At 36.9% G+C, this 24659-nt stretch overlaps 1 pseudogene; it reads right to left on the reverse strand.

Annotated features, from left to right (window-relative positions):
- Nucleotides 1-23579, reverse strand: part of LOC149255434 (putative disease resistance protein At5g47280) — a 46067-nt pseudogene extending 22488 nt beyond the window's left edge.
- Between the last annotated feature and the right edge of the window lie 1080 nt (nt 23580-24659).

Raw genomic sequence — 24659 nt, forward strand, 5'->3', positions numbered from 1 at the left:
ATCCTTGAACTTAGCTACAAACTGTGAGTGAAAACCAAGATCACTCTCGTTCCTAGACCATTGCACTATCTCTCATTCGCAATCTGGTTGCATCGCACCTCCCGTGTGTTGCAGGTGAGATGCATCCCTGTTTCCCTGTGTTAAAGGTGCGATGATTGAGTGAGATTGTTTCTGCCTCCAGATTTTGGTTTTTTCTCCATTGTCTTCAGCTTTATTTAGTAGTTTTGTTGTCTACGATCAGTATATCGCTATTGAAACCATCTTCCTTTGCATTATTTCATCCTCCATTGATAAGGAATTGTGAATGTTTTTTATGTATTTTTCATCATTTACAGTTCTCCTTTGCAAATGGTAGCTTAATCGAACTGTCATCTTTTGACTTGAAAGTGTCGCAAGTGTCATTTTCAGTCAAGAAAAAGAGTGTCGTAAAGCATTCCTCTTTTAGATATTCGATTACACTTTTGCCATTGTATTTGATTTGAATTAATAGTATTTCAAGTGTCGAAAACAGTTTAAATTCAAAATCGCAAAGTGTCGTCTTAGCCTTCCTTTTGCTTTTTGAAGAGAAAATTGTTGGTATTATCGCTTTGAAAGAAGATAATTTAGATCTGTACTTAGTTTTCTTTTTGTCATTCTCACATTAAGGAAACTGAAAAACAATACATGCATGTGCATTTGCATTTAGACTGCATGCTGAAATTGATTTAGGGAAAGTGCATCTAGTGTGTGCTCTCTGCTCTATGTTGAAAGAATTTCATTTCTCTTTCCTTAGTAGCTAGGATTTTCATTGCAAAAAGAAAGTAAACGACTATTTATCATCTTAGATTGCATATTTAGGAATTGTATATCTACATCACGCGGTGAACCTTAAAGAAAAACTTCTTAAGAAATATCAACTATAAAATAAACCTCAATGAACATAAAAACGCTTTGGAACCTAACGCAAAACATTTAGAAGTCTAGGCTAGAGATGTATTCTAGTGTCATAAAGCCTGGTAACTATCGCTTTCATTGTAGGTTGGGTGATTCCTCCTATTTGAGACGACAAGTGCCAGTACGGACTTGTGCTCCCACATACTGTCGAGTATATATTGGGAGACCACAATAGGCTACATCCTTTATCCTTATGAAGCCGTGTCTGCTGCCCTATCGATCACAATGTACTAAACATAGCATTCGGGAAGATTGACTGTCGTACCGTAAAAAGTATTCTGTAGTTTTGCGATTGGTTTGGTAATCCCTCTGTCTAGATTTATAGAGTAGTCACTTTCGTTCCTTTTCAGACTCCTTAAGAGAAAAGGTCCATTTGAGCAATTGGCACTTCAGGCTCATTAAAAATCGAAGGCGACTAGAGTCATCTTTAGATTTTTCTCGACTCTTAAAAATTGAAAAATAAAGTTGTGTCAAAGCATCATAAAATTTATTTTAATTGAAATAACATCACTGTTCCCTCCTTGGTCTTAGGTTGTAAAAATGGAGTCCACAAATCAAGGATTTCCCATTGGAGGAAATCCTAGTCCTTTCTCTTCTTGGGGAGATGTTGGTGCTCCACACATGGCTACATTGTCCCTTCCATGTCTCACAATTGGCCTGCCAGTATGGCTTTTCTCGACCTCTGTCATTCAAAACACTGCAATTCCTCAGCAATAAAATCAGCAACTAGAATATATTGAAGTTGCTCCCCAACCTTCTACTTTGTTGGTTTCTCCCTCTCCTTCTTCCTCTTCGCTTGGTGAAGCTAGTAACACTAAAAACCAAGTAACTGAGAAAAAGAGGAAAGGGAAGGAGAAGAATAAGAAGAAGCCAATGATGAATGGGGGAAACCATGCATCATCTGGTGAAAATCTACACACTGCACCATCCAAACCTAAATCTCCATGTGTCATTTGCAAGGGAGACCACTATCATCGACATTGTCCCTGCATCCCACAGATCCTAAGGGACTGGTCTCCCCGCTTGCACAATCTGGTGTCTTCAACCTCTGACGATGATGTTGAGAGCACACCATCAACTAGTGAAAATGAAATCAATGGACAGAAGGGAAGATCTAGATTTCCTTGTAGGCTGTACAGAGGCAATCATGCCCTCCACCGTTGTCCATTCTTGGACGAAACTAAAAGAGTCTTGGATAATCATCCTACTTCACCGCAACGACTTCCTCCTGGATACAAGAAACTATTGCCGAGTCCATCGCTAGTTGAAAATCAGACTGACACACATTTTTTGTCGGTCGAAGCACCTATCATTGAAGATAAACCCTCTGAGTCCACACCGGACCAAATTCAACAGGTCAAGACGGTAGTCGACCCAGCCTTGCCTTCAGAAGGTCCACCTTCAGTTGATACTGTCACCAAAGAGAATGAGAACGACACCATTCAAATTCTTTTCATTAACACAAAATCTGATGAACATGGGGGAAATCTATCTGTTCCTTTACCATAGGAAGGAAGTTCATTAGAGATTTACCTGGTTGTTTATTCAGTCCCTACTCCAAGCAATCTAGTCATTTCCTTCGATTGGAATCTATTAGGCAGACCCTGCCTACCATCTAATGTACCATTCTGAATCAGAGTACAAGCTTACAAAATGATCATGGTTGGTACTATCATAGATGAAGGGGCTTCTGTGAGTATCCTTTCCTCAACTGCTTGGAAAGTGCTTGGTTCGCCATCGCTTTTGCCTGAGATTCGAAATCTGACAGGCTTCAACAAGGTAACTAGTCGACCGTTAGGGATCCTTCCAAATTTGCCTATAACTTTGAGAAGCAAAACCATTCATCTAAACGTGATGGTAGTCCAAGGGCCTCTAGATTACAATCTACTCCTTGGACGTGACTACATTTATAGTATGGGAGTTATTGTTTCCTCACTCTTTCGAGTGATGTGTTTTCCGCATGAAGGCAGAGTGGTCCAATTAGTTGACCATCTTTCATTCCTTGGTTTAAACACAACTATTAGTCAAATGTCATCCCTAACTGGTCTGTTTGCATAAGGAATTTCTCATCAATCTCTAGTCCATCCACCTGATGATCGTGAGTGATTCGGTGATTGTGACTGAAATCCAGGAGGCATGCGCCTTGGTCTGCTTCGAGAGGAAAACCCTTGTTATAAGGTAGGTTTCCATGGAGGATATATGACTAGTCTTACTCCCCTGTCCATTTAGAAAAATGGAAGTAGACTGGAAAAGGATTCACCCACTAAAGGTTATGTGATTGGCACTAACAACAGTCACCTTTGTCCATTTCGATGGACATCACCAAGGAAGTGTTTTGTCTGCTACACAGATGGAACAATCTTGCTAATGCAAGAACTTCCATATGGTGACCTGGAAACTCTACTTTATACCTGGGGGCATGCAAACCTTTTTGCATACAAGTGAAAAACGACCTTTTATTTTCTTAGTTTGTAGACTCTCAACCCTTTAAACTCGTAGGTTGGTCATTCCTAGCTTGCATACAAAAGGCTTCGGAACAAAGTTTTGAATGGGGAAAGCTCCCTAAAAAATGAACCTATTGATGAGACATCCTTATTATACGACTGGCATGAGCAGGTTTACACAAAGTTCAAGCTCATTAAAAAATAAACCTAACAATGAGCACATGTTCCCCTAGAGTTCAAGCTCATTAAAAAATGAACCCACCTGCGGTAAATAACCATTGCGATCGCATAATTATCAGCTTTTGAACCTTGGTCGTGTTCTTACCATCACCTCCACTCTTTTTTAGCTGATCATACACTTCCATTTGATTTTTTACCCTTTTGAGGAACAACTGCGACAAGTGATTCTATTAGCCACCTTCTTTACACTACCGTGATTGAAAAGTTCCAAACCTTACTTGGAACCAGTTGCTATCCAAAAACATCACTCGTTCCTCAAAAAATGAGTCTCTTTTAAGCTCTTTTCATCTGACTCATAAAATATGAAAGGATTGCCGAGAAATTTCCCTCTCCAGCTCATTAAAGTGATTGGAAGTGCCATCACTCCTCTAGATTTTATTCTTTTTGGACCTGAGGGATCATTACACAAAAAGATCAAGTGCTTGTCTTGTTCGGCTCATTAAAACTATCGAAAGGTCATCCCTTTCGTATTATTTTATACTTTTCCAGACTTAAGGGATTATATTATGAAAAAGGACTACTAGAGTTGCCTTTACGTCTCTTTTTAGACTCTCTAGAATTGAAAATGACTGACTTATCTTTGTCGTTAAACTCGTTAAAATAATAGCGACAAACTTGTCCATGCAGACAAGGGCGAGCTTCACTGTCGCTAGGCTCGTTAAAACATAGCGACAGGTTTTCCCGAAGGGAAAATTATAGAACAAGCATATGTTATCCTCGTCAAGCTTGACGAAAATAAAGAAGTACTCGTCAGCAATGACGAGGGAAAAGGGAAGAAAACTTGAATAACTTCATTGGTCGCAGGTCACTCTTGAACATGACACTTTCACTCCATCACCATGATTGAGTCGAGTTGGGTTATTCCGTTCACTGGTCATATTACCATTGGTCCACCATATCATCCATTTTGGGGTTAACGCTACCATTCCATTTCAATGTCATCGATACGTTCAAGAGAAGTCTCTCAGAGAATTCACCAACCCAGCTAACGCCTCATCTGCTGCAATACCTTCACTCTCCATTTTTCATTACCACCACCCTGAACCTTGTATCATCAGATCGTTTTCACCTCCACAAAATCATTTGCTTCGTTCAATGTTGTAGATATGGGTTTATCAAGGCCCTCCTACGACGGGTCACTTCTTGTCAACATCAGTTCATTATCCAAGAAGTTGACTTAGGAACAACCCTTTCAGTACTTTGAAGCTTGCATGCCTCAATGGCAAGTTTCTCACTTTCGGTGACAGGTTTACATCAATGGCCTTCAACCGAAAGATTTTGTGTGGTGTTCAACATCAACTCATGTATTCATAGCACGTGAATTGTACTACAGTACCTTGAGGGTCATTATCATTATTGGTGATTCCTCTCGTGCCTGTTAACAGCTTACATCATTGGCTGGTAATCAGATGATGTCTTTCCATGTTCGACATCAAAACATCTTTTCACATGCATTGACTTGTACTTCGGGCGAAGATTGAACGAGTTTGAAGACCCCGAATCTAGTTTCATCCATCCATGCTACGATATATTTAGGAAAATAAAGACATCAAATGTACATCACAACTGCACAGATAATCACCCGAACTAAGGGATGATGGCTCTACTAGAATCATCAGTCTGCCACACAGACGATTGTTTGTCTTATGTACATGAAAATGAATTTATAAAGCTAAGCATGGGAATGCCCGCCTCAGCTAGATCATTAAAAGATTATGAAGATAATGTATTGTATTATATCTTATTACAAGTCACCTTCCAATTTGAAAAACCTCGGATCCTCATTATAAAGCATTTCACCCAACATCAGAAGATTTACGACCTCATGCTTTAGGGGGAAACTGTTATAGACATATTTGGGCACTGCAACCCCAATCACATATGTCCATAAACCAAGGGCTTATAAACCCCTAAAAGTGTTGTTTCATACCCTAAAGGAACAAGGTCAGCTGATTACATCATTTCCTGGAAGTTATCCCTAAAAAACTGCTCAGAACTGGTCGAAACTAGACCATACAGACTGCTCCATGCTAAGGATGCAATGCATCTCAACTGTTACGCATGGGGTATACAATGCATACTGAAAAGCCCTTCTATAGGGTACAATGAGCGAGAGCAGGCAAATGGAAAAAGTAGTTTCCTAGGTGGAAACTCAAAGAATCTTCTAGAAACTACTCATATGACACTTGCCTCTCTGAATTCGCCCAAGGATGAGTAAGAGATCATGAATTATCCAAGTGGAACCAAGAACTATTAGTGAAATGTCAGTAATCAAAATCCCAGAAGCTGACTCACTCTCCTGCAAACATCTATATATGGATCCCTCTTCCTAGAGATCCAGGGGCTGGAATTTTGTAATTTGCAAGGAAGTGCTATTGGTTTCTCTTTGAAGACATTATTGGGTGATCTTGCTTTGTATGAGGTGAAGAGGGCTTTCATGCTGGGAGGATGATGCTGGCTCATATAGCTTGGTCGTAATCATCTCTTCTACTACTTCTATCAATAAAGCTATTTGAGTTTTCCTCCATATGCTTGTATATCTCTGAATCTTGTATTTGTATATGCATTTATATGGTTAATGTACATTTGATCCTACATTGTTTATGGTTATAGATCTCTATGCTTTGATGGTATTTTGTTGCTTTGACTCTATAGGTGTTATTTGAAGCGGGACAAGTGAGAAAGGAGTGGCAAAAGCTCTAACAAGGGAGAGAGGAAACGAGCAAGGAGACCAGCAAAAGACTGAGGTTGGTACTCTCTGCTTCTCTCTCATCTATCTATCATAAAGGAAGACACAAGTAAATTTAGTTTGTTTATTTCTAACATAGCTACCCATATTAGTGGGACTAGCAGCTTTGAATGGACACTATTTTCCTGATAACATTGATTATGCATTGTTATGCACATCAATGTTCACATGTTCTCAAATGCACGTGAGGTGGTTGTTGTTGTCGTGCATGAGGTCATGGTTTGTGTAATTAATATGGTTGTGCATTGATGACTAAACTACAGCTAGAATGGTGTGTATATAGTTTTGCACACATGTGCTATATGTCTATATGTAGTTGTTATGCATGTATAATCTTGGTTATATTTATGAATGAATAGTAGGTCAAAAATGCCTCATCGATTCATTGTATGAAAATTTAGGTAATTTTGGTGCTATTGGTTGTTATGATGCTAATGTGTTGTCTAAAATAGAATCAAAGATGTAGATCATTAAAGTGAAGTTCCAGAATTGGACCTTGAGGCAAGAGCATATTGTCATACAGGTATTTTTTGTTTCGAATGCAGGTATGTAAGTTAAGGATTTTCATATGCATTAGGTTTATGTAAATGTTTTTGATGTTATGGTTACATACATGATAGATGCTATTTGATTAATATAGTCACATGCACGTGTCATGAATGATAGTAACATGTGGTTGTATGCATTGCTATTTTTGTTCTATATTAGATAACATGATGATTATGTATATGTTGTTTATAAGTATGTTATAGTTTAACTTGTTGTTGTTATAGGATAGTTAGCTTGATGATTAGGTTATATGTTGTCGATGAGCATGATATATAGCTTATGGTTGTTATATGCTAGTAACTTGATGATTAGGGTTATTTAATTAAGATCTTGATGTCATATGTATCATGCTAAATTGGATTTGCCTGTGAATATGGTTAGGGTCACGACATTCAAGTTTGAGTCTACTTATTGTGTTGCATTATGTGTTACTAATCTAGACTGATCATACATATGTGATTTCTATGCATAAATGATAAATGCTTATGGGTTTATGATGTGAACATGTTAGTTAGTTAGTTTTATGGATAACGTGGTCTTATTTATGTTTGACTTGACATGTTGTAAAGTTATATCTTGCTAACTAGATTGATTGTGCAGACAAGAGAGCCTCCCCTAGGATATCTTAAGGTATGAGATTTCTTACATCATCTATTTAGCATTTGAATGTTTGATTATGTCATCTATTTTGCGTTTGAGTGTTTGGTGTCTATTATGTCGTGTATTTGATTTATTTAGCATGGTATGTTTGAAAGTTGTTTGAATGTTTGATGAATTACATAATATGAGTATGTGTTCAAATGATTTTGTTTTCAGATGCATGTACTAACATATGTGTTGAGATAGTTGATATGTACTTGAGGGTAGTAGGTGATAGTTGTAGCATTATGTTTAATGACTAGAGTTGACTATGGATTATGACATGATTGTTAGCCTCAGTAAAGGTTGATTTTGAAGTGATATAGATGATCGTCTTGATACTTGGAACATGTGGTTGACATGTGTGAGTAGTTGTAGGAAACATGCTTGGTATTAGCATGACAAGGTAATAATTGATGTGTTTACATAACTAAGCCTTGATTGCAAAAAGGTAAAAGGAAGGAATTGGATAAGAATTCATTTGGCTATGTTTGGAAACACTAATTCCAAATGAATGATTTCTTTGCATACATGAAGTCTTCTTAAACCTTGATTTTATTTGACATTATGTGCACATGTGCTAGGTTCATGAACATGTACTTGACAAATATAGTAGCTAGTTTCTAGTTGCAGGTGGAGGGAGTTGGAGTTCCTTGTGAGATGGCTTGGATGTGTTCAGTTGCAAGTAACATGGTTGGCACAACAAGGTAAGATAAATTGTACATTGTTATACTTATTTATGCACTGAAAATTATGTGTTTATGGTAATATGATGTAGGGGATTGCATAGAAAGAGACTGCTATGAAATATTGAACAAGGCTTGAGTTGAGCTTTCCTTGGGAACCATGTGGATTGAGTCATAGTGTTTGTTGCTAGTCTTGTGCTTTTGGTCTTTTGGTGCTTCATTGTGCTTGATTGCAGTTTTTTTTGTGACTTGTGCATGGTCATGCCACTTGGTTTGATGGTTTCTTTATTAGTTGTTTCTTATCTTGCCTATTATTTTTTGAGACTTGGGATTGTTTGGGAATGAGGAAAGTTGATGGAGCTCGGGAGAACTGTGTGGTACCCAAAAGATAATGTAATATGTAGATGAAGCTCTATGGAGGAGTAAGCGCAATGGAGGGTAAGACTATAAAAACCAGCTGGATTGGTTGGGTCCATTGGTGTAAGTGGACAATGGTAGGATAGTCATGTGAAAGGTAACCAGAAAAGGTAAAGTAAATGGACCTGAGATGTCAGATGGCTTGACTAAGTTGGGAATGGTGGTTCTGAATGTTGTGAATGAATAAAGGAAGTGCTCTTAACCTTGAACTTGATATCTAGTATTTATGTTGTGATCATGATTGCTTTATGCTAATGATTATACGCATGTATGTATGTATTTACGTTGTTATCTAACAGGGTCATCATTGATCATGATTTTTTTATTCTAATGTTTATGTATATGCATGTATGTGTCTATGTATATATGGCATTGTCTAACAGGGTCATCATGAATCATTCTGGTGGAGGAATGATTACTTACGTGGGCAAATAACATGAAGAGGTTCCTAGCCTTACAAGGAATCAATTGGGAAGAGTAGTTATGAAAAATATATGAGTTCAGTATCTTGTGGTTATGAGTTGATATTATGTGATTATATTATGTCTATGTTATGGACAAGTTATACCAAGGGATACATTAGTGAAATGAAAGTAGTGTGGTCTGCACCATGCAAGGATAAGCATGAATAAGACACTAGAAGCAAGGTTTCTTGGTAAGGACAATGTGGTTTCAAATATGTGGTATCACTATTGTGCATATGTTGTATATGTTTTACATGTTTCATTTGTGATGATTTTTCATATGCAGGGTTGTGCATATGCAGTGTGTGTACATGATTTTTATGCAATATTATGTACAGGGTGTTAGTACAGATAATGTTGTATGAATGTTGCATATTTAGTGTTGGGTATAAACGGTGCTATGTACATGTTGGATATACCATGTTGTATACATATTGTATTGTGTGCATGATGTATATGCTGTGTTGTATACATATGGTTCTTTGTGCATGTTGAATATGCGATGTTGTGTACACGATGCTATGTACATGTTGGATATGCAGTGCTATGTACATGTGGTGTCGTTTGCATGTTGTACATGTGGTGCTATGTACATATGGTGCGGTGTGCATGATTGTACAAGTGGTGTTGTGTGCATGTGGTGATGTGTACTTGTTGTAAAAGTGGTATTGTGTGCAAGTGGTGTTGTGTACATGTCGTGCATGTGGTGTTGTGTACATGTGGTATTGTGTACACACTATACAAGTGCTATAGTGTACATGTGGGATTGCATACATGTTAGGCAGGTGGCACCATGTACATGTGATGTTGTGCACCTGTTGTGCAGGTGGTGCGATGTACATGTGGTACTGTGTACATATGGTACTGTTGCACATGTGGTATTGTGTGCATGTCATACATGTTGTGTTGAGGGCATGTGGTACTAGGTATAAGCATTGTGTAGGTGTGTGTATTGTGTGGTGTTGTATATCAGGTATAGAGGTATTGTGTTATGTTGTATATTACGTGTATGTGTATGTATTATGTTATGTATTATATGTAGGTGTATGTATTGTGTTGAATACCATGGGTGTAGGTGTATGTGTTGTATGTTAGGTGTAAGTGTATGTATTGCATGGAGTTGTATGTCGTGTGTGTTTGTATATGTGTGACGAACACTATGTATATATGCACCTGGTTGAGGAGGAATCACTAGGTCTTTGTTGGGTGTGCATACAAAATAAGAGCAAAGGTAGAAGTCAGGATCGATTAAAGGATAATTATCGGTATATTATTTCAGTTTTACTATGCATGTGATTTATGATTATGGTATATGATGATTACATGTGAATTATAATTCTGGTTTATGATGGTTATATGCGATCTATGATTTTGATATATAATGGTTATCTTTTGAGCTAACCTGATGAGATGTTTTTATACATGTTTATTTGGTCAAATATGCTAGTTTGAATTGTTGTGACAGGAAGCGAGTGGGATTGCAAATGTACCTTACTAATGAGCTACCAATGAGGTATGATGTGAATTTATTTCAATTTATTTTAAATATAATGGAAGTTATGTGCTTGGTACAAGAATGCATGAAATGTCTCGTTGGGTGATTGAAATCGACTACAAGAATTTGCAACAACAAAGGGAATTGGAAATGCAGCAGTATGCTAATAAAGCATTCATGAACACAGCCATTGTGGGACATTGGTACCCAATAGTGTCCATTGATTTCCATCAGCATGTTATGATTGATATGATGGTTTTTAGGTAGGGATATGCCTTGGTTCTTGTATCTTCCGATGTGAGGAAGATTGCCAAGGGATGCACAACCTGAGATGGGGGTTCCAGGGGAACTTGGAAGGTGAGTGGCTACATGAAAGGGGTTGACCAGATTGCTCAAGGGATTGTGTAGCAAAGAAGGGAAGATCGGGGATAGAATTGTTCTTTTCATTAGCATTGCCATAAGGAATCAGATGAACATTAGGAGTGCGCCCTGGAACAGTGAGTCAGTAACTGTTCACTGAGAGGAAAAGTGGCGTAGGATTATAACACTAGAAACTTGATGTAGTTTGACTGTGGCATTGGATTCTTGACTTCCTGGGAAGGAGGTGAATCCTAGTATTACTTGAGGGTGGCGGTGTGAGCCTCTGAACTCCCTTGTTGTGGATTCAGGCATCGTATGTTTTATTTACTGGTTAGAAAATGTGTATATGTGTATATTATTGTAAATATTGTATAGAGCTAGATTTATAATGCTCCATAGATAGTATGGTTATTTATTGGTTGAAGAAAATGTGTATGTGTATATGTGGTTACTATAAATACTATAATGAGCTATGTTATGAAGCTCTAGTAAATGGTATGTGTGTCATGCTTTAGCAGATGGTCATTGTAAATATTGCAACGATTTGTGTTATAAAGCTCCATGGGTAGTATATTTTGTTTTCAATAACCTTGTTGGTTATAGGTTTCATTCAACACTGAGGATGATGTTTCCCTAAGGGGGAGTGTTTTGTAATAGCCTTTGTGAACATTCCATGTAAATATATATAAGGCCATGGTTATGGGACACATATTCCAAGATGAATGGTGGGGGAACATCCTAATGGGTGTTGATTCGATTTATTATGGCTAAGGAAATTGACAAAGGAAATGGAAAATGCCTTGGAAAGACATGAGGTGTTAATTGTTATTTTATTTATGAAAATAATGGAAACTAGGAGAGAAGGAAGGTGAAAGGTCACACGTTTCATGTGAGGAAGAAAATGAAGGAAAATAAGGGAAAATGAAGAAAATAGAGGCCTCAGTAATAAAAATGCTTCTGAGGATAAGTGGGCAAGACTTGATCAACATTCAGTTTTGGAGTTCTCTCATTATTCTCTCTCTCTCTCATACTCCTAGAGACTTAGAGTTTTCTTGGACCACTCTTGGTGGGTGTGGCATACTTAGAGTTTTGGAGAAATAAGGCAAAGGAAGAGTAGGAAATCAGAAGTGAGCACCAATATCAGCAGCTGCATGATTTTTTCTTGCATGTATCGAGTTGCATGTATGTTGCCTTCACTAGTTTTGGCATACATGGCACATGCATGTAGTTTCTTGGTTATGATCTATTATTGGCATGGAGGATTGCCTCGATTGAAAGTGGATTGCCTAGCCTTTCCACTTCCTAGATAGCCATGGAGATTGTAGGTTTATTTCCTCGTTTTGTTTTGGTTAGTTCACATGTTTCCTTAGCTTGGGTTGAGCTATGAGTTATTGGAAGCTCTGGTTGGAAAAATGCTTTGGAAGCCTTGTAATGGCTTGGGTTGAGTTGCTAGTCTCAAAAGCCTTGGTTGGAAAAATTCTTTGAAAGCCCTATACAACATGGGTTGAGTTATTAGTCCTAGAAGCCTTGGTTGGACAAACGCTCTAGAAGCCCTTGTTCGGTTGAGTTACTAGTCCTGGAAGCCTTGGTTGGACAAACGCTCTAGAAGCCCTTGTTTGGTTGAGTTACTAGTCCTGGAAGCCTTGGTTGGGCAAATGCTCTGGAAGCCCGAAAAGAGTTGTGGGTTTAGTTACTAGTCTTGGAGTCCTGGTTGGGAAAACAATCTAGCGCATGACAACAGTCATGGGTTGAGTTACTAGCCTTGGGATTCGAGTCAAAAAAATGCTCTGGAGCCTTGGAAGGCTAGGATAGAGACTGATCAGATGATGGTTTTAGTGATATCCAACCGTGGGGTGGAATCACTATTTGATGGGTTTATGTGGATGGGCTCTAGAAGCCCTGGATGGTTTTTGGTTGATTTGTTCTATGATATCCCACATTCAAGCTTGGAATATGGCACGGGGGTGAATGACTGAAGAGAGATTTGGCTCAACCATTATACGGTCAGGTGGAATGTGGAAGTACCATCCCAGATTTGGATTTTTCATCGTTAATGAAAGGTTATTTCTCCTAGTATTTCTATGAGTATTATGATGGATTATATGTGATGTATGTGGTCATGATTTCATTGATATTTTTTTCCCTATTATGCTAGTTATGTATATGTTTTATGACAGCAGCCATGAGTGGCTCTCATCATGTTATTACTTGTTATTAAATGATCAATGTATCTATGACTGAATGGATGAAATGGTAGCTAATGTGATAAGGAGACAATGCTTCATAGCAAATCTCAGATAAGTATGAGACCCCTATGCTCATATCTATTATTTACACTTGTGTACAACCAAGGTATTGAACTAGTATTTTCTTTGGTACTTCAATTGGCATGTTATTTTACTCATTTGAAGAGATGGTTCAATTCTGGCCATTGACCTAGCCTCTGGGCCTAAAAAGGTGTCTCAAATCTTGGAGTCGTTGGAATAACACTAAAAATTTGAGTCTTTAGTCACTGGCAGGAAAGCCTATCAGAGAAAATATAGGGTTGTAGTCGCATGCATGCCTTTTCAAGGGAGCAAATTTGAGTTTAATTCATCTAAATGCAAGGTTCACTCAGGGGTTAGGTATATGGAGTGGTGGATTAGCTGCTAAGGGTGTTGAAGCACCTGAAGGAGGTACGTGTGCTATGTTTCCATCAATTCCATTTACTTAGGGTTACCCAGGAGGTTGAATCATATCATAGTAGCCTCTATGATATGATAGACATAGGAGGAGGGTGTTACAATGATAGAAAATAGTTGATAGAAAGAAATCCATATACACCTAGGATCTATGGAGCTCCAAAAATCCACTAGGAAGGGGTTCCCCTTAGACCCGTTGTCAATACTTTTTGTGGTCCTACATACCATCTTGCTAGAGACCTTGTTGCTAAACTTAAACTGATTGTTGGTGATACTACTACTTTCTTCAAAGACTACACCTACTTTATCAATGAAATTAAAGATTTAATTCCTGACGAGAATGATATTTTAGTAAGTTTTTATGTGAATTCCCTTTACACCAACATTCCCATTAATGAGGCTATCAAATTTGTCCATAAGATTATTGATCCTAACACTGCCAAGTTGATACAAATTTGTCTTACATCCACATTTTTTAGTTTCATGGGATAAATATATGAACAAATATGTGGGGTAGCTATGAGCTCACCTCTTTCTCCTGTTATTGCAAATATATCCATGGAAGACTTTGAAACCAAAGAACTAGATTCCTCCCCCTTGAAGGATAAACTATGGAAAATATTTGTTGATGACACCTTCATCATATGGCCACATGGACGAGACAAAATTAAAAATTTTGTTGGATCACCTAAACAATTAATCTGAATTTATCAAACTCACCATGGAAGTGGAATTTGATAAAAGCATTCCCTTTCTTGACATTCTCGTTACTAGAAATCAATATGGTTCCTTGTCTCACCAAGTCTAATGGAAAAAAGCTCATAATAAAAAGTACCTTTAGGCCAGCTCCCACCATCATCTTGCTCAGAAACTTGGTGTTCTTAGTACCTTAGCAACTAGAGTCATGAGGGTTTATGAAAAAGAACATATGAACATTTAGAAAGCCAATCTTATGGATGTATTCATAAATAATGGTTACAAGAGACAACAAGGTGTGAAATCTTTCGATAATGTTGATAAACGACCTAAAAATAAACAACAAGGTAACAATATTGTTGGTAACGTACACCTTCCCTAAATCATGGGAACTACAGAAAAAAATGCTCATATTCTACGAAAGAACAATATTTAGTCTACCTTTGAGCCTATGAACAACATTCACTACTGTCTAAAATTTTTCAAAGTTCCCACTCATCCCAAATGTCAAAAATGCATTTATCTTATTCCTTGTTCATGTGGAAGACCCTATGTTGGAGAAATTGCCATTCCATTTTAACAAGGATTTAGGAACACTCTGCTGATATAAAACATAATCGTTCTAAACTTCTACTTTGGATAAACATTCTAATAATACCAAACATCAAATTTGCATTGAAAACACCTACATCCTTGCTAAAATTGATCACTATCACAATAAGAAATTTAAGGAAGCTATAGACATAGGAAACCATCCTAATAATCTTAATAGAGATAATCTCTGGAAAATAAGTGAGAAATAGATTCCCACTTTAATGTCCAAGTATATCTCTAACTAAGTTTCTTTCATTTGGTTTAACCTTATTATCAAATTACATAACACTTTATAATGAATAATTATTCATATTTAATGTTTTACAATAATAAATAATATCATTATATAATATCCTTATATTAAAATCTATTTTAGTTCCCTTTTAATTAACATTATAATGATTATTAATATCTAATAACTTATTAGTTAATCACATAGATGATTATCATTTTGAGTTTTTAAAATATATATATTTTTTGTCTATTGTTTCTTTATTTCTTTTCCCATTGGCTTTCCCCATAATCACTTCTCATTTATATTTATATAAACTTTTTTTATTACAAATTTGTATCTTTCTTTAAATCCTAATGAGGAACCACATATGTTGGTACTAGACGTTGATAAAACTACCAATAGTTATGCGATGGATCCAAAAAAAAATTCTACACACAAAAATAATTGCAGAATTTAAATTTTGAGATAATCTATCATCGTGTTTCACTCCAACAATGGTAGGGATACCTTTCTCGTCAAAAGGAATATTGATAACTATTTTTTATTGAACAAAATTTCATGAGATTTCTCCTCGAATTTTTTATTCTCATAAACCAAAGGCATATTAAGACTACGCATTATCTCAAGCACACAAATACTGTGAACGAGGTGGTTTGACAACCTATTAGAGCAAACATAGATATCATGGCATTCGAGGTTATGGATCTCCGTGATGGATTGATTATAGAGGCCAAGTTAAAGGACTACAAAGCATGGGAAGAGTACTATGGCTCCAAGTGCATCTCTTGAAAAATGGACTTATTGGATGTGAGGTTATAATAGTGATGTTAGTATCTAGCTATAGGAAGATGCAATTTGAAGAAAGTTTTCTTTGTAGAAAATATGAGGCCAAGGAACATTATTTCAACAAATTCTCAGAAGTTTAGGCATGGAATACAATTTTTGTATGTAACCACCTCCTCCACATTTAACAACTTTCATTGGTTTACCCATGGTAAACATGAGTTGAGGGTCACTATTATAAGACTCAACTTCCTATATGAACTTAAGGAAATGGAGTTGACAACTTAAGACCTTAATGACTCCCGTTAGGTGCTAGAGGGCCTCCAAGAGAAACCCAAACCCTCCAGGTGTCCAACCCTCAAGATAACTCTATTTTTCATAGATCTAGATCCCTAGCCTCTCCCTTGCCAAGGAGTGAACATGAATGTAGCCCTCTAGTCACACTAACAAGCCTACCTCCATATGATTCTGGACCTTTCCAGTCAGTTATATGCGTCCCCAAATTCTGGGCCACCTTTTTAGGGCCAGGACACAATGCTCTACCAAGAACTCAATGAAACTTCTAGATATGACAAATTAAATCAAAACAAAGTTTATAAAGCAAAAATTGAACCAGGACTTAACCTGACCCCTCCCAACTAGGACTAGCATTTCGTTATACACATGGGGAAAATGCAACCTACATGTCATGAATGCAAATCTAAACATAATGATCTGAAAAATTATATGAGGATAAAAAAGAATGAACAATGCCTTCTCACAATGGTTTTCATAACATCAATTAGATCTTGCATTCAATATCCAGACATTCATTAATAGAAATGTGTTAAGACCCATACTTACTATCAATTAACCATGTTGATAACCAACATATAACAAAATAAATAACAATGAGAGAACAACCAATAAAGCCACATAATAATAAGTACATTTACTCATCAAAATCATGATGAACTTAGCTCTTATTAACAATATGAAAAATCCAACCAAGTTAGGGACTTCCACGTACCACCCGATCATAGATTGGGCTGAACAAAATCTTCCTTTCAGCCAATCACCCTTGTGACATATTCCAAGCATGAATGTGGGGTCTTATGGGATAAACCAATCCATAAAAAACCAAGGGAATCTAGAGGTTAAACCACATCTGCCCTCACCATATGATGATATCCGCTAAATTGGTCTTGAGATCATCTCAAAATTCCTTCACCATCCCTTAAGGAAATTTCCTGTCTCAACCCACCTAGTGAGTGTTTCTTGGAGAAAACAATCTGTACCTCCAACCCTTCAAATTTTCCTGAGACCACGTCACTCAGATCTAAAACCTTCTAGAAATCCATGGATCAATTGAGAAAGAGTACCATCACACCATGGCTATCCATAAATTGCAAGTAAAGGCTGAAACCAGTGTCGAAACTAGTTGAATTCCATGCCACCGACAACAACGAAACCAAAACACACACATGTATATGCCATGCATGCCAAAACCAACTAGGAAACCATACATGCAATCTGTTACATACAAGTATTCCTACTGAAGCTTCTTGATCCAACCTTTCCTTGCTTGATTCTTTCTTTCCGTTTCTTTCCTTGTCCTTCCTTTGCATTCTTCATTTCCTTATACTCTTAGTGGTCTTCTCCTCTATGATACTAACTCACAAACTGAACTGATAAAAAGTTGACAACAACTACAAACTAATCCTCTTATGTCTTTTTATTTTTGATGGCTCGAATTTCGTCATTTTTCCATAATTTTCCTTCAATTTTCTCATCACATGCAACCTATGACCTTTCACCTCCCTTTTCTCCTATTTTCCTTTATTTTCATAAATAAAATGCCAATTAATTCCTCTTTTCCTTTTCAAAGCCTTTTTCATTACCTTTGCCAATTTGTCCTAAGTCATAAACACAACAAGTGATGCCCACTAGGATATTTTTCCCAACATTAAACTTGGAATAAGTGTCCCATGACCTTGGTCTTATTTTTCCTTTATTAAATTTATTTCATGATTTTTTAACTCGAGGCTATTACAGATCCGTCCCGCTTAAGGGAGCACCACACTCAATGATATATGACACCTACAACCAGTAAAACAATTGAAAACAAAAACATACTACCCATGTAGCTCTATAACTTAGCTTGTTGTAGTATTTACAATGAACAACCTACTCAAAAGGAAAGCAATCATGACAAACATGAAAACATGATAAGTATACTACTTATTGGACCTCTATAACACAACTCATTGTGGTATTTACAATAACAACCATACATGAATATGTACATATACCAAAGCTACTTTGCCTCAACCAACAAACAATGATGGATACATAGCCCGCATTTGATCCACCATCTCCCATGTAGATTAATTGGGCCCAAAGTTCTTTCACTATACTTTAACCTGTTCAATTTCTCTATTCGAAAGCACAAGTTGTTTTCATTGCAATATGCACTAAGGTTCCAATTGGAATTCACCTTTTGGTTCCACCTGTAATACAAACCAATGAATAACATAATGAAGATATTTTACATGTCTGTTAAGTAATGAAACATGGAAAACATCTTTGAATTTCACTTTGATAGGTAGTAAAAGTATGTTGGCCATTGGTCCAATCCTCTCAAAGGATCTCAAAATGCTCACAATATAATGGTGCCAAATTGACTCATGATCCAATCCTCAGGGAGTTCTTCTTAGGCTTGATGCACAAATACACATGCTCCCTAACCTTAAAATCCTTAAATGACCTATGATAGTCTATATAACTCTTATGCCTATCTTATGCTAGTTTTAGATTCTTCTTTATAACCTACATTTCTTATCCCATGTTTTCCAACATGTACAGTCCAATAAGTACCTTGTTCAGTGGATCACTTCAACTGATGGGATTATTACAACTTTTCCCATACAGTTCCTCAATTAAAATCATCCTTAGTGACTCCTGGTAGCTTTTTTTGTAAGCAAACTCAACAAATGGAAGGTACACCTCCCATCTCCTTTGTTGATGAATCATGTACATCCTCAGCATATCCTCTAGAATCATGTTGACCGTCTCTATCTTTCCATATTTTTGCGATGATAAGTTATACTAAAGGCCAAATCAATCCCCAAACTTGCAAACAACTCCTTCCAAATATTGGAAGTGAACTTAGCATCCCTATCCAACATAATCTTCTTCATAATATCATCCAATCTCATAATCGCCCTGATGAGTACATGTGGAATCTCACTAGTTGAATAAGTAGTCTTCACTAGAATGAAGTGAGCTACCTTACTCAACCTATCAACCACAACCATGATAGAATCATGTTACCTCATTGTCCATGGAAGACCTATAATGAAGTCCATGGATACAACCTCCCATTTAAATTCTGCAATTGAAATATGCTAAAGTAATGCACATGGATGCTTACACTCTGCTTTCACGAGCCGACAGTCCAAACATTTAGCCACAAACTTTGCCACTTCCTTCTTCAGATTCATCCAGTAGCATAATTTATTCACTAATGTCAACGTCTTTTGGTATCTTCGGTCTTCTAAATAAGGCTTGACATGAAACTCGCTCAAGATAAGCTATCTTGAGCCTACCGTCATCTACCACAAAGATCTTATCCCCGAAACTCACCAAGCCATCTATCATGAGATGATAGTCCACATCTTGTTCACTTGTACCCTATTGTTGTAACTTGTATCGAAACTCCATATACCTATCATCTTCTTATACTTCCTCTAAGATATGATCCTATAAATTTGTCCCAAACAATCTCACTACTACAACATAGTTCATCTACACTTTCCTGCTCAGAGAATGTGCAACGTTGTTCTACTTGCAATTGATGTATCTGATCTCAAAATCAAATTAACTTATCATATATAACCATATAGGTTTCCTGGCATTCATATTCAGTTGGTCAAATAGTTATCTCAACCAACTGTGATCACTCATCAATACAAACCTCCTATCAAGAAGATAATGTCTCCACATCTTCAATGCATGGATAATAACTTCCAACTCAAGATGATTAGTCACATAGTTTTTCTCGTGCTCATTCAATTTCCTAGACTAATAATGTACCACATGTCCCTCCTGCATCATGACTCTACGAAGTCCTTTCTTGTAAGCATATGTACACACCACAAACCCTTTATTTGGATCTGCAATGTTAAGAACTGGAGAATTTCTCAAAAACAGATTCAACTTCTCAAAACTTGTTACCCATTCCTCTATCCATTCGAAAGTCTTCCCTTTCCTCTACAAAGACGTAGTGGGATAGGCAATCTGAGAGAAGTTCCTCATGAACCTCCTATAATAACCTACTAACCCCATGAATGATTTGACTTCATCCAAATTGTTAGGAGCTGCCTATTCCAAGATAGATCTTATCTTTTCTGGATCTAATGCTATGCCTTCCTTGGAAACAACATGTCCCAAGTAATGTGCCTCTGTCTGAAAGAAACCACACTTGCTAAGATTGGCATACAACTGATGCTCTTTTACGAATTTCAATACTACTACTAAATTATTGCCATGCTCTTCCTCATACTTAGAATATATCAATACACCATAATGAATACAATAACAATTTTGTCGAGATAACAATGCAATAGACTATTCATCAAGTGCATAAAATTAGTTGGGGCATCAGTCAAACCAAATGGAACTACACCAAACTTCATTAGGGGACTTTTGAAGTCTAAAATGGGCCTCCTTAGAAAAATGTACAACCAAAATAAAATTTATAAGAACCAATAGGATTCATGATGATGATGTCAACTATGGGGGATGATTCACCATTTTTGGAGTAAAAAAGTAAAAAGATTAAAAAATAATAAAATAATAAAACTACTTTTTAAACTCATATTTTCAACTTATCTCCCTAAGTTTTTACTCAAATTTTGGGTGGTAGTACTCGTTAGATGCAAAATTTAGTCCCTCATCCAAGGAGTACCCATGTTGCATACTTTCAATGGACCCTGCTACACGAAAAATGTGAAATACAAGAAAAACATCATTGTAATCACATTTTTTCATGTACTTCTCATTTTTCGTGTAGGAGGATCCATCGAAAGTTTGAGACATGGGCACTCCTTGGATGAGGAATCAAATTTTTCATCCAATAAGTGTTACTGCTCAAAATTTGAATAAACCCATAGGGTTGTAAGTCTAAATTATGAGTTGAAAAAATAGTTTTTTATTTTTTCCCTCTAAAATTCGATGATGTAATCTAATCTTATTTGATTATTTCCACTATTATTTTATACTTTCCTTATTAGGCCCATTTTTGACCTTAAAATTCCCCTAATGCATAATTCCCATACCTAGTCTTGAAAGCATTCTTGTAGATGTCCTCTTCTTTGATGCATACCTGATGATATCCTTGTCTCAGATCAATATTCGAGAACATTACTGCTCCCTCCAACTGATGAAACAAGTCATCAATCCTTGGAAATGTGTACATTTTCTTGATCATCACCTTATTCAACTTCTTGTATTCATTGCACAACCTAAGAGTACCATCCTTCTTCATCACGAACAATACTGGTGCACCCCAAAGTGATACACTTGGAGAAATGTATCCCTTATGAAGAATTTCCTTTAGTTACAACTTCAACTCTACTAACTCTAGTGTGCTCATCCTGTAGGGTACCATTGATGCTGGTGTTTCCCTTGGTACCAACTCAATAGAAAATTCCATTTCTTTGTGAGGAGGCAACTCTAGAATCTCTGCCAGAAAGACATCCTAAAACTGATGTAATACAGGGTACCTCTTGGATATTTCTACATCCTCAACATCCTTACCTTGTCACCAGAAATATGAACTACAAACATTACACACCTTTTCTTGCAACTGCACTTAGCCTACATAGTTGTGACCATCCTCATTGACGTAGGCTTCCTATTTCCCTACAAGATTCTTTGTTCCTCGTTATCATATAAGCACACAATAGCCTTGTCATAACAATCTACTTTGCTCAGTGAAGGTACAGCTAATCCATAACCAAAATCATACTAGATGATCCCAATGGAAATACATTTAGATGTGCTACAACAGGCATACCATTCAGTTCGAATTCGCAAGATCTTACCTAATGAGAAGCTCTCTTCTTAGTACCTATAGCCAATTTCACCAACAAAGACTCTACATGCATTTATTTTCTCAATCCACACTTATCCACTAGGTCTGCATTATTGTAACTATAACTAGATCTAGGATCAATCAAAACAGAAACAACTCAACCAGAAATCTTACCTTCCATCTCAATAATGGATGCCTGATGATCTACCTCCTTATTTTCCACACTACATAAATTTAAGGGATGTTATGACCAACATCCCTAACTTTCTACACCTCCTGAGCACTATAGATATGAGTCTTACCACCCTATTACAATTGACAATCCTTCTTTCAGTGATATTTTCCACATATATAACACTGCAATGGTCCTCTACCATCACCTCTAGTCTATTTCTCTCCATGTTGCATCCCATGTCCCTTCTCAACTACATTGAACTTCTTGTAGGGAATAACATTTACTTTCTCACCTACATCCTGAGGTCTTCCCTACTTTAGTGGCCACTTCCCTTAAATTTTCTCATTTCCTTTCAACTCACACATAGGCTCATCTTTTCTCTTTGACTGCTCATAAAAATGCCTTAGTTTCATGATGGCTTCCTCCAATGATCTAGGCTCATTAAACTCAATCCAGTCTCTATATGTTGTTGGCATCCCACTAATGAATCTATGAATCTTGTCCTTCTCATCCTTGAGGTAGGGTGCATACCTCAACAAATCGAGGAACCTGGTAGTATACTCATCATCTATCATGGAACACATATGTAGCTCAGAATATTATTTAGATCTGTCATCATAGTACCTCTCAAACAAGTACTTCTTCTTGAAGAGTCTTTCAAACTCATATGAAATCAACTCTTCTTCCTGAATTCCCTTGACATTCTTCACATCTTCCCACCAAATATATTATTTCCCTTTGAGACTAAAGGTGGCTATATTGGCTTTCATGTTCTTTGAATAGCTATCCAATCTGATAAATTTCTTCATCCCAAGAAACAATGGCTCTACATCTTCCAACTTTTTCATCTCTCCATCAAATGTAGGCAACTTGAACTTCTTGAACTCCTTAGGAAAGTATTCACCCCTCTTATAAGGATGATGAGGATGATGATTATGATGATGTCTTCTAGATGAGGAACTAGAATGATACCCATATATACGAGTCCTTCTGTTAGGTGTATCTTGTGAGCTGCCACCTCTAACTATATCACCTCTATCCAACCTATATCCAGACTGCAACCTACTACCATAGGCTCCATTATTTTTCTCTTCTTTCTCTTGAATGATCGTCAACTATCCCTGTCTCTGCAATTCTGACAATCTCTAAGGAATCACTACATTGACCTCTACTTGCTTGTCTTAATTCATTGCAAGTATTTCTTGAGCCTCAACCAACCTGCCATTGTCCGCTTTAAACTTCTGACATCTTCCCTAAAACTCCTCAATATATCTGCCATACTAGGAGCATTCTCTCCTCTTTGCTGCCCAACTGATTTGCAGGGAGAGTCACAAGAACTATTGTCTACCACTTTTCTCGTCATATTTTCTTTTCTTCTTCTTGCAATTGCACCATGTCAGATAAACCAAATAGATATAAAAATAAAAACCATACCTCATTGATGTTTCATGGAGGATTATTTCATATGCAAGATCAGTTCACATTAGCATGATACATATATAACCATAACCATATCAATATAACAACATCATGTATGACCATAACAATTGTACATCATGACCCCATTTGTGACAACCATAACCACGAAAACATCATACTTTACCGAACGAGAGTGTAAGCCTCTTTGATACCACAATGTAACCATCTCCTCCAACATTTACCCACTTTCACCACTTTTCCCGGGGTAAACATGAGCTAAGGGTCACTATGATAAGACTCAACCTCCTATATGAGCTTAAGGAAATGGAGTCAACAAATTTAGAGCTTATTGACTTCCCTTATGTGATAAAAGACCTGTAGGAGCAACCCAACCCATCTAGGTGTCCAACCTCTAAGATAGATCTCTTTTTGACTAATATAGAACCCTAAACGCTCCCATGTCAAGGCATAGAAGTGAATGTAGACCTCCAGTCACACTGACAAGCCTGCATCCATGCGATTGTGGACTTTTCCAATCAATTCTATGATAGGGACTCATGCCTCTCCCAAAAACTCAGTGAAACTTCCATAGATGAAAAATGAAATAGAAACAAATCTTCTAAACCAAAACTTGAATCAACACTTGACTTGACCCCTCCCAACCGGGACTAAAATTCTGTCAAACACATGGTGAACATGTAACCTACATGTCATGAATGCAAATCTGAACATAACGATCTAAAAAATTAGTTAAGGATAAATAAGAAGGAAGAATTCCTTCTCACAATAGCTATTATAACACCAATTATGTCTTTCATTCATTATCCAGACATTCATTGATAGAAATGTGTTAAGAGCCATACATAGATTTGTTAAATAACCATGCTGATAACCAACATATAACCAAATAAATATCAATGAGAGAACAACCATTGATGCCACATAATAAAAAGTACATTTACTCATAAAAAAACAAGAGGAACTTAGCTCTTATTAACCATATGCAAAAGCTAATCAATTTAGG

The sequence above is a fragment of the Pinus tabuliformis genome, chromosome 7, assembly GCF_031772625.1.
Source record: "Pinus tabuliformis cultivar Carrire ecotype Pingquan chromosome 7, CPIR1, whole genome shotgun sequence".
Classification (NCBI taxonomy): domain Eukaryota; kingdom Viridiplantae; phylum Streptophyta; class Pinopsida; order Pinales; family Pinaceae; genus Pinus; species Pinus tabuliformis.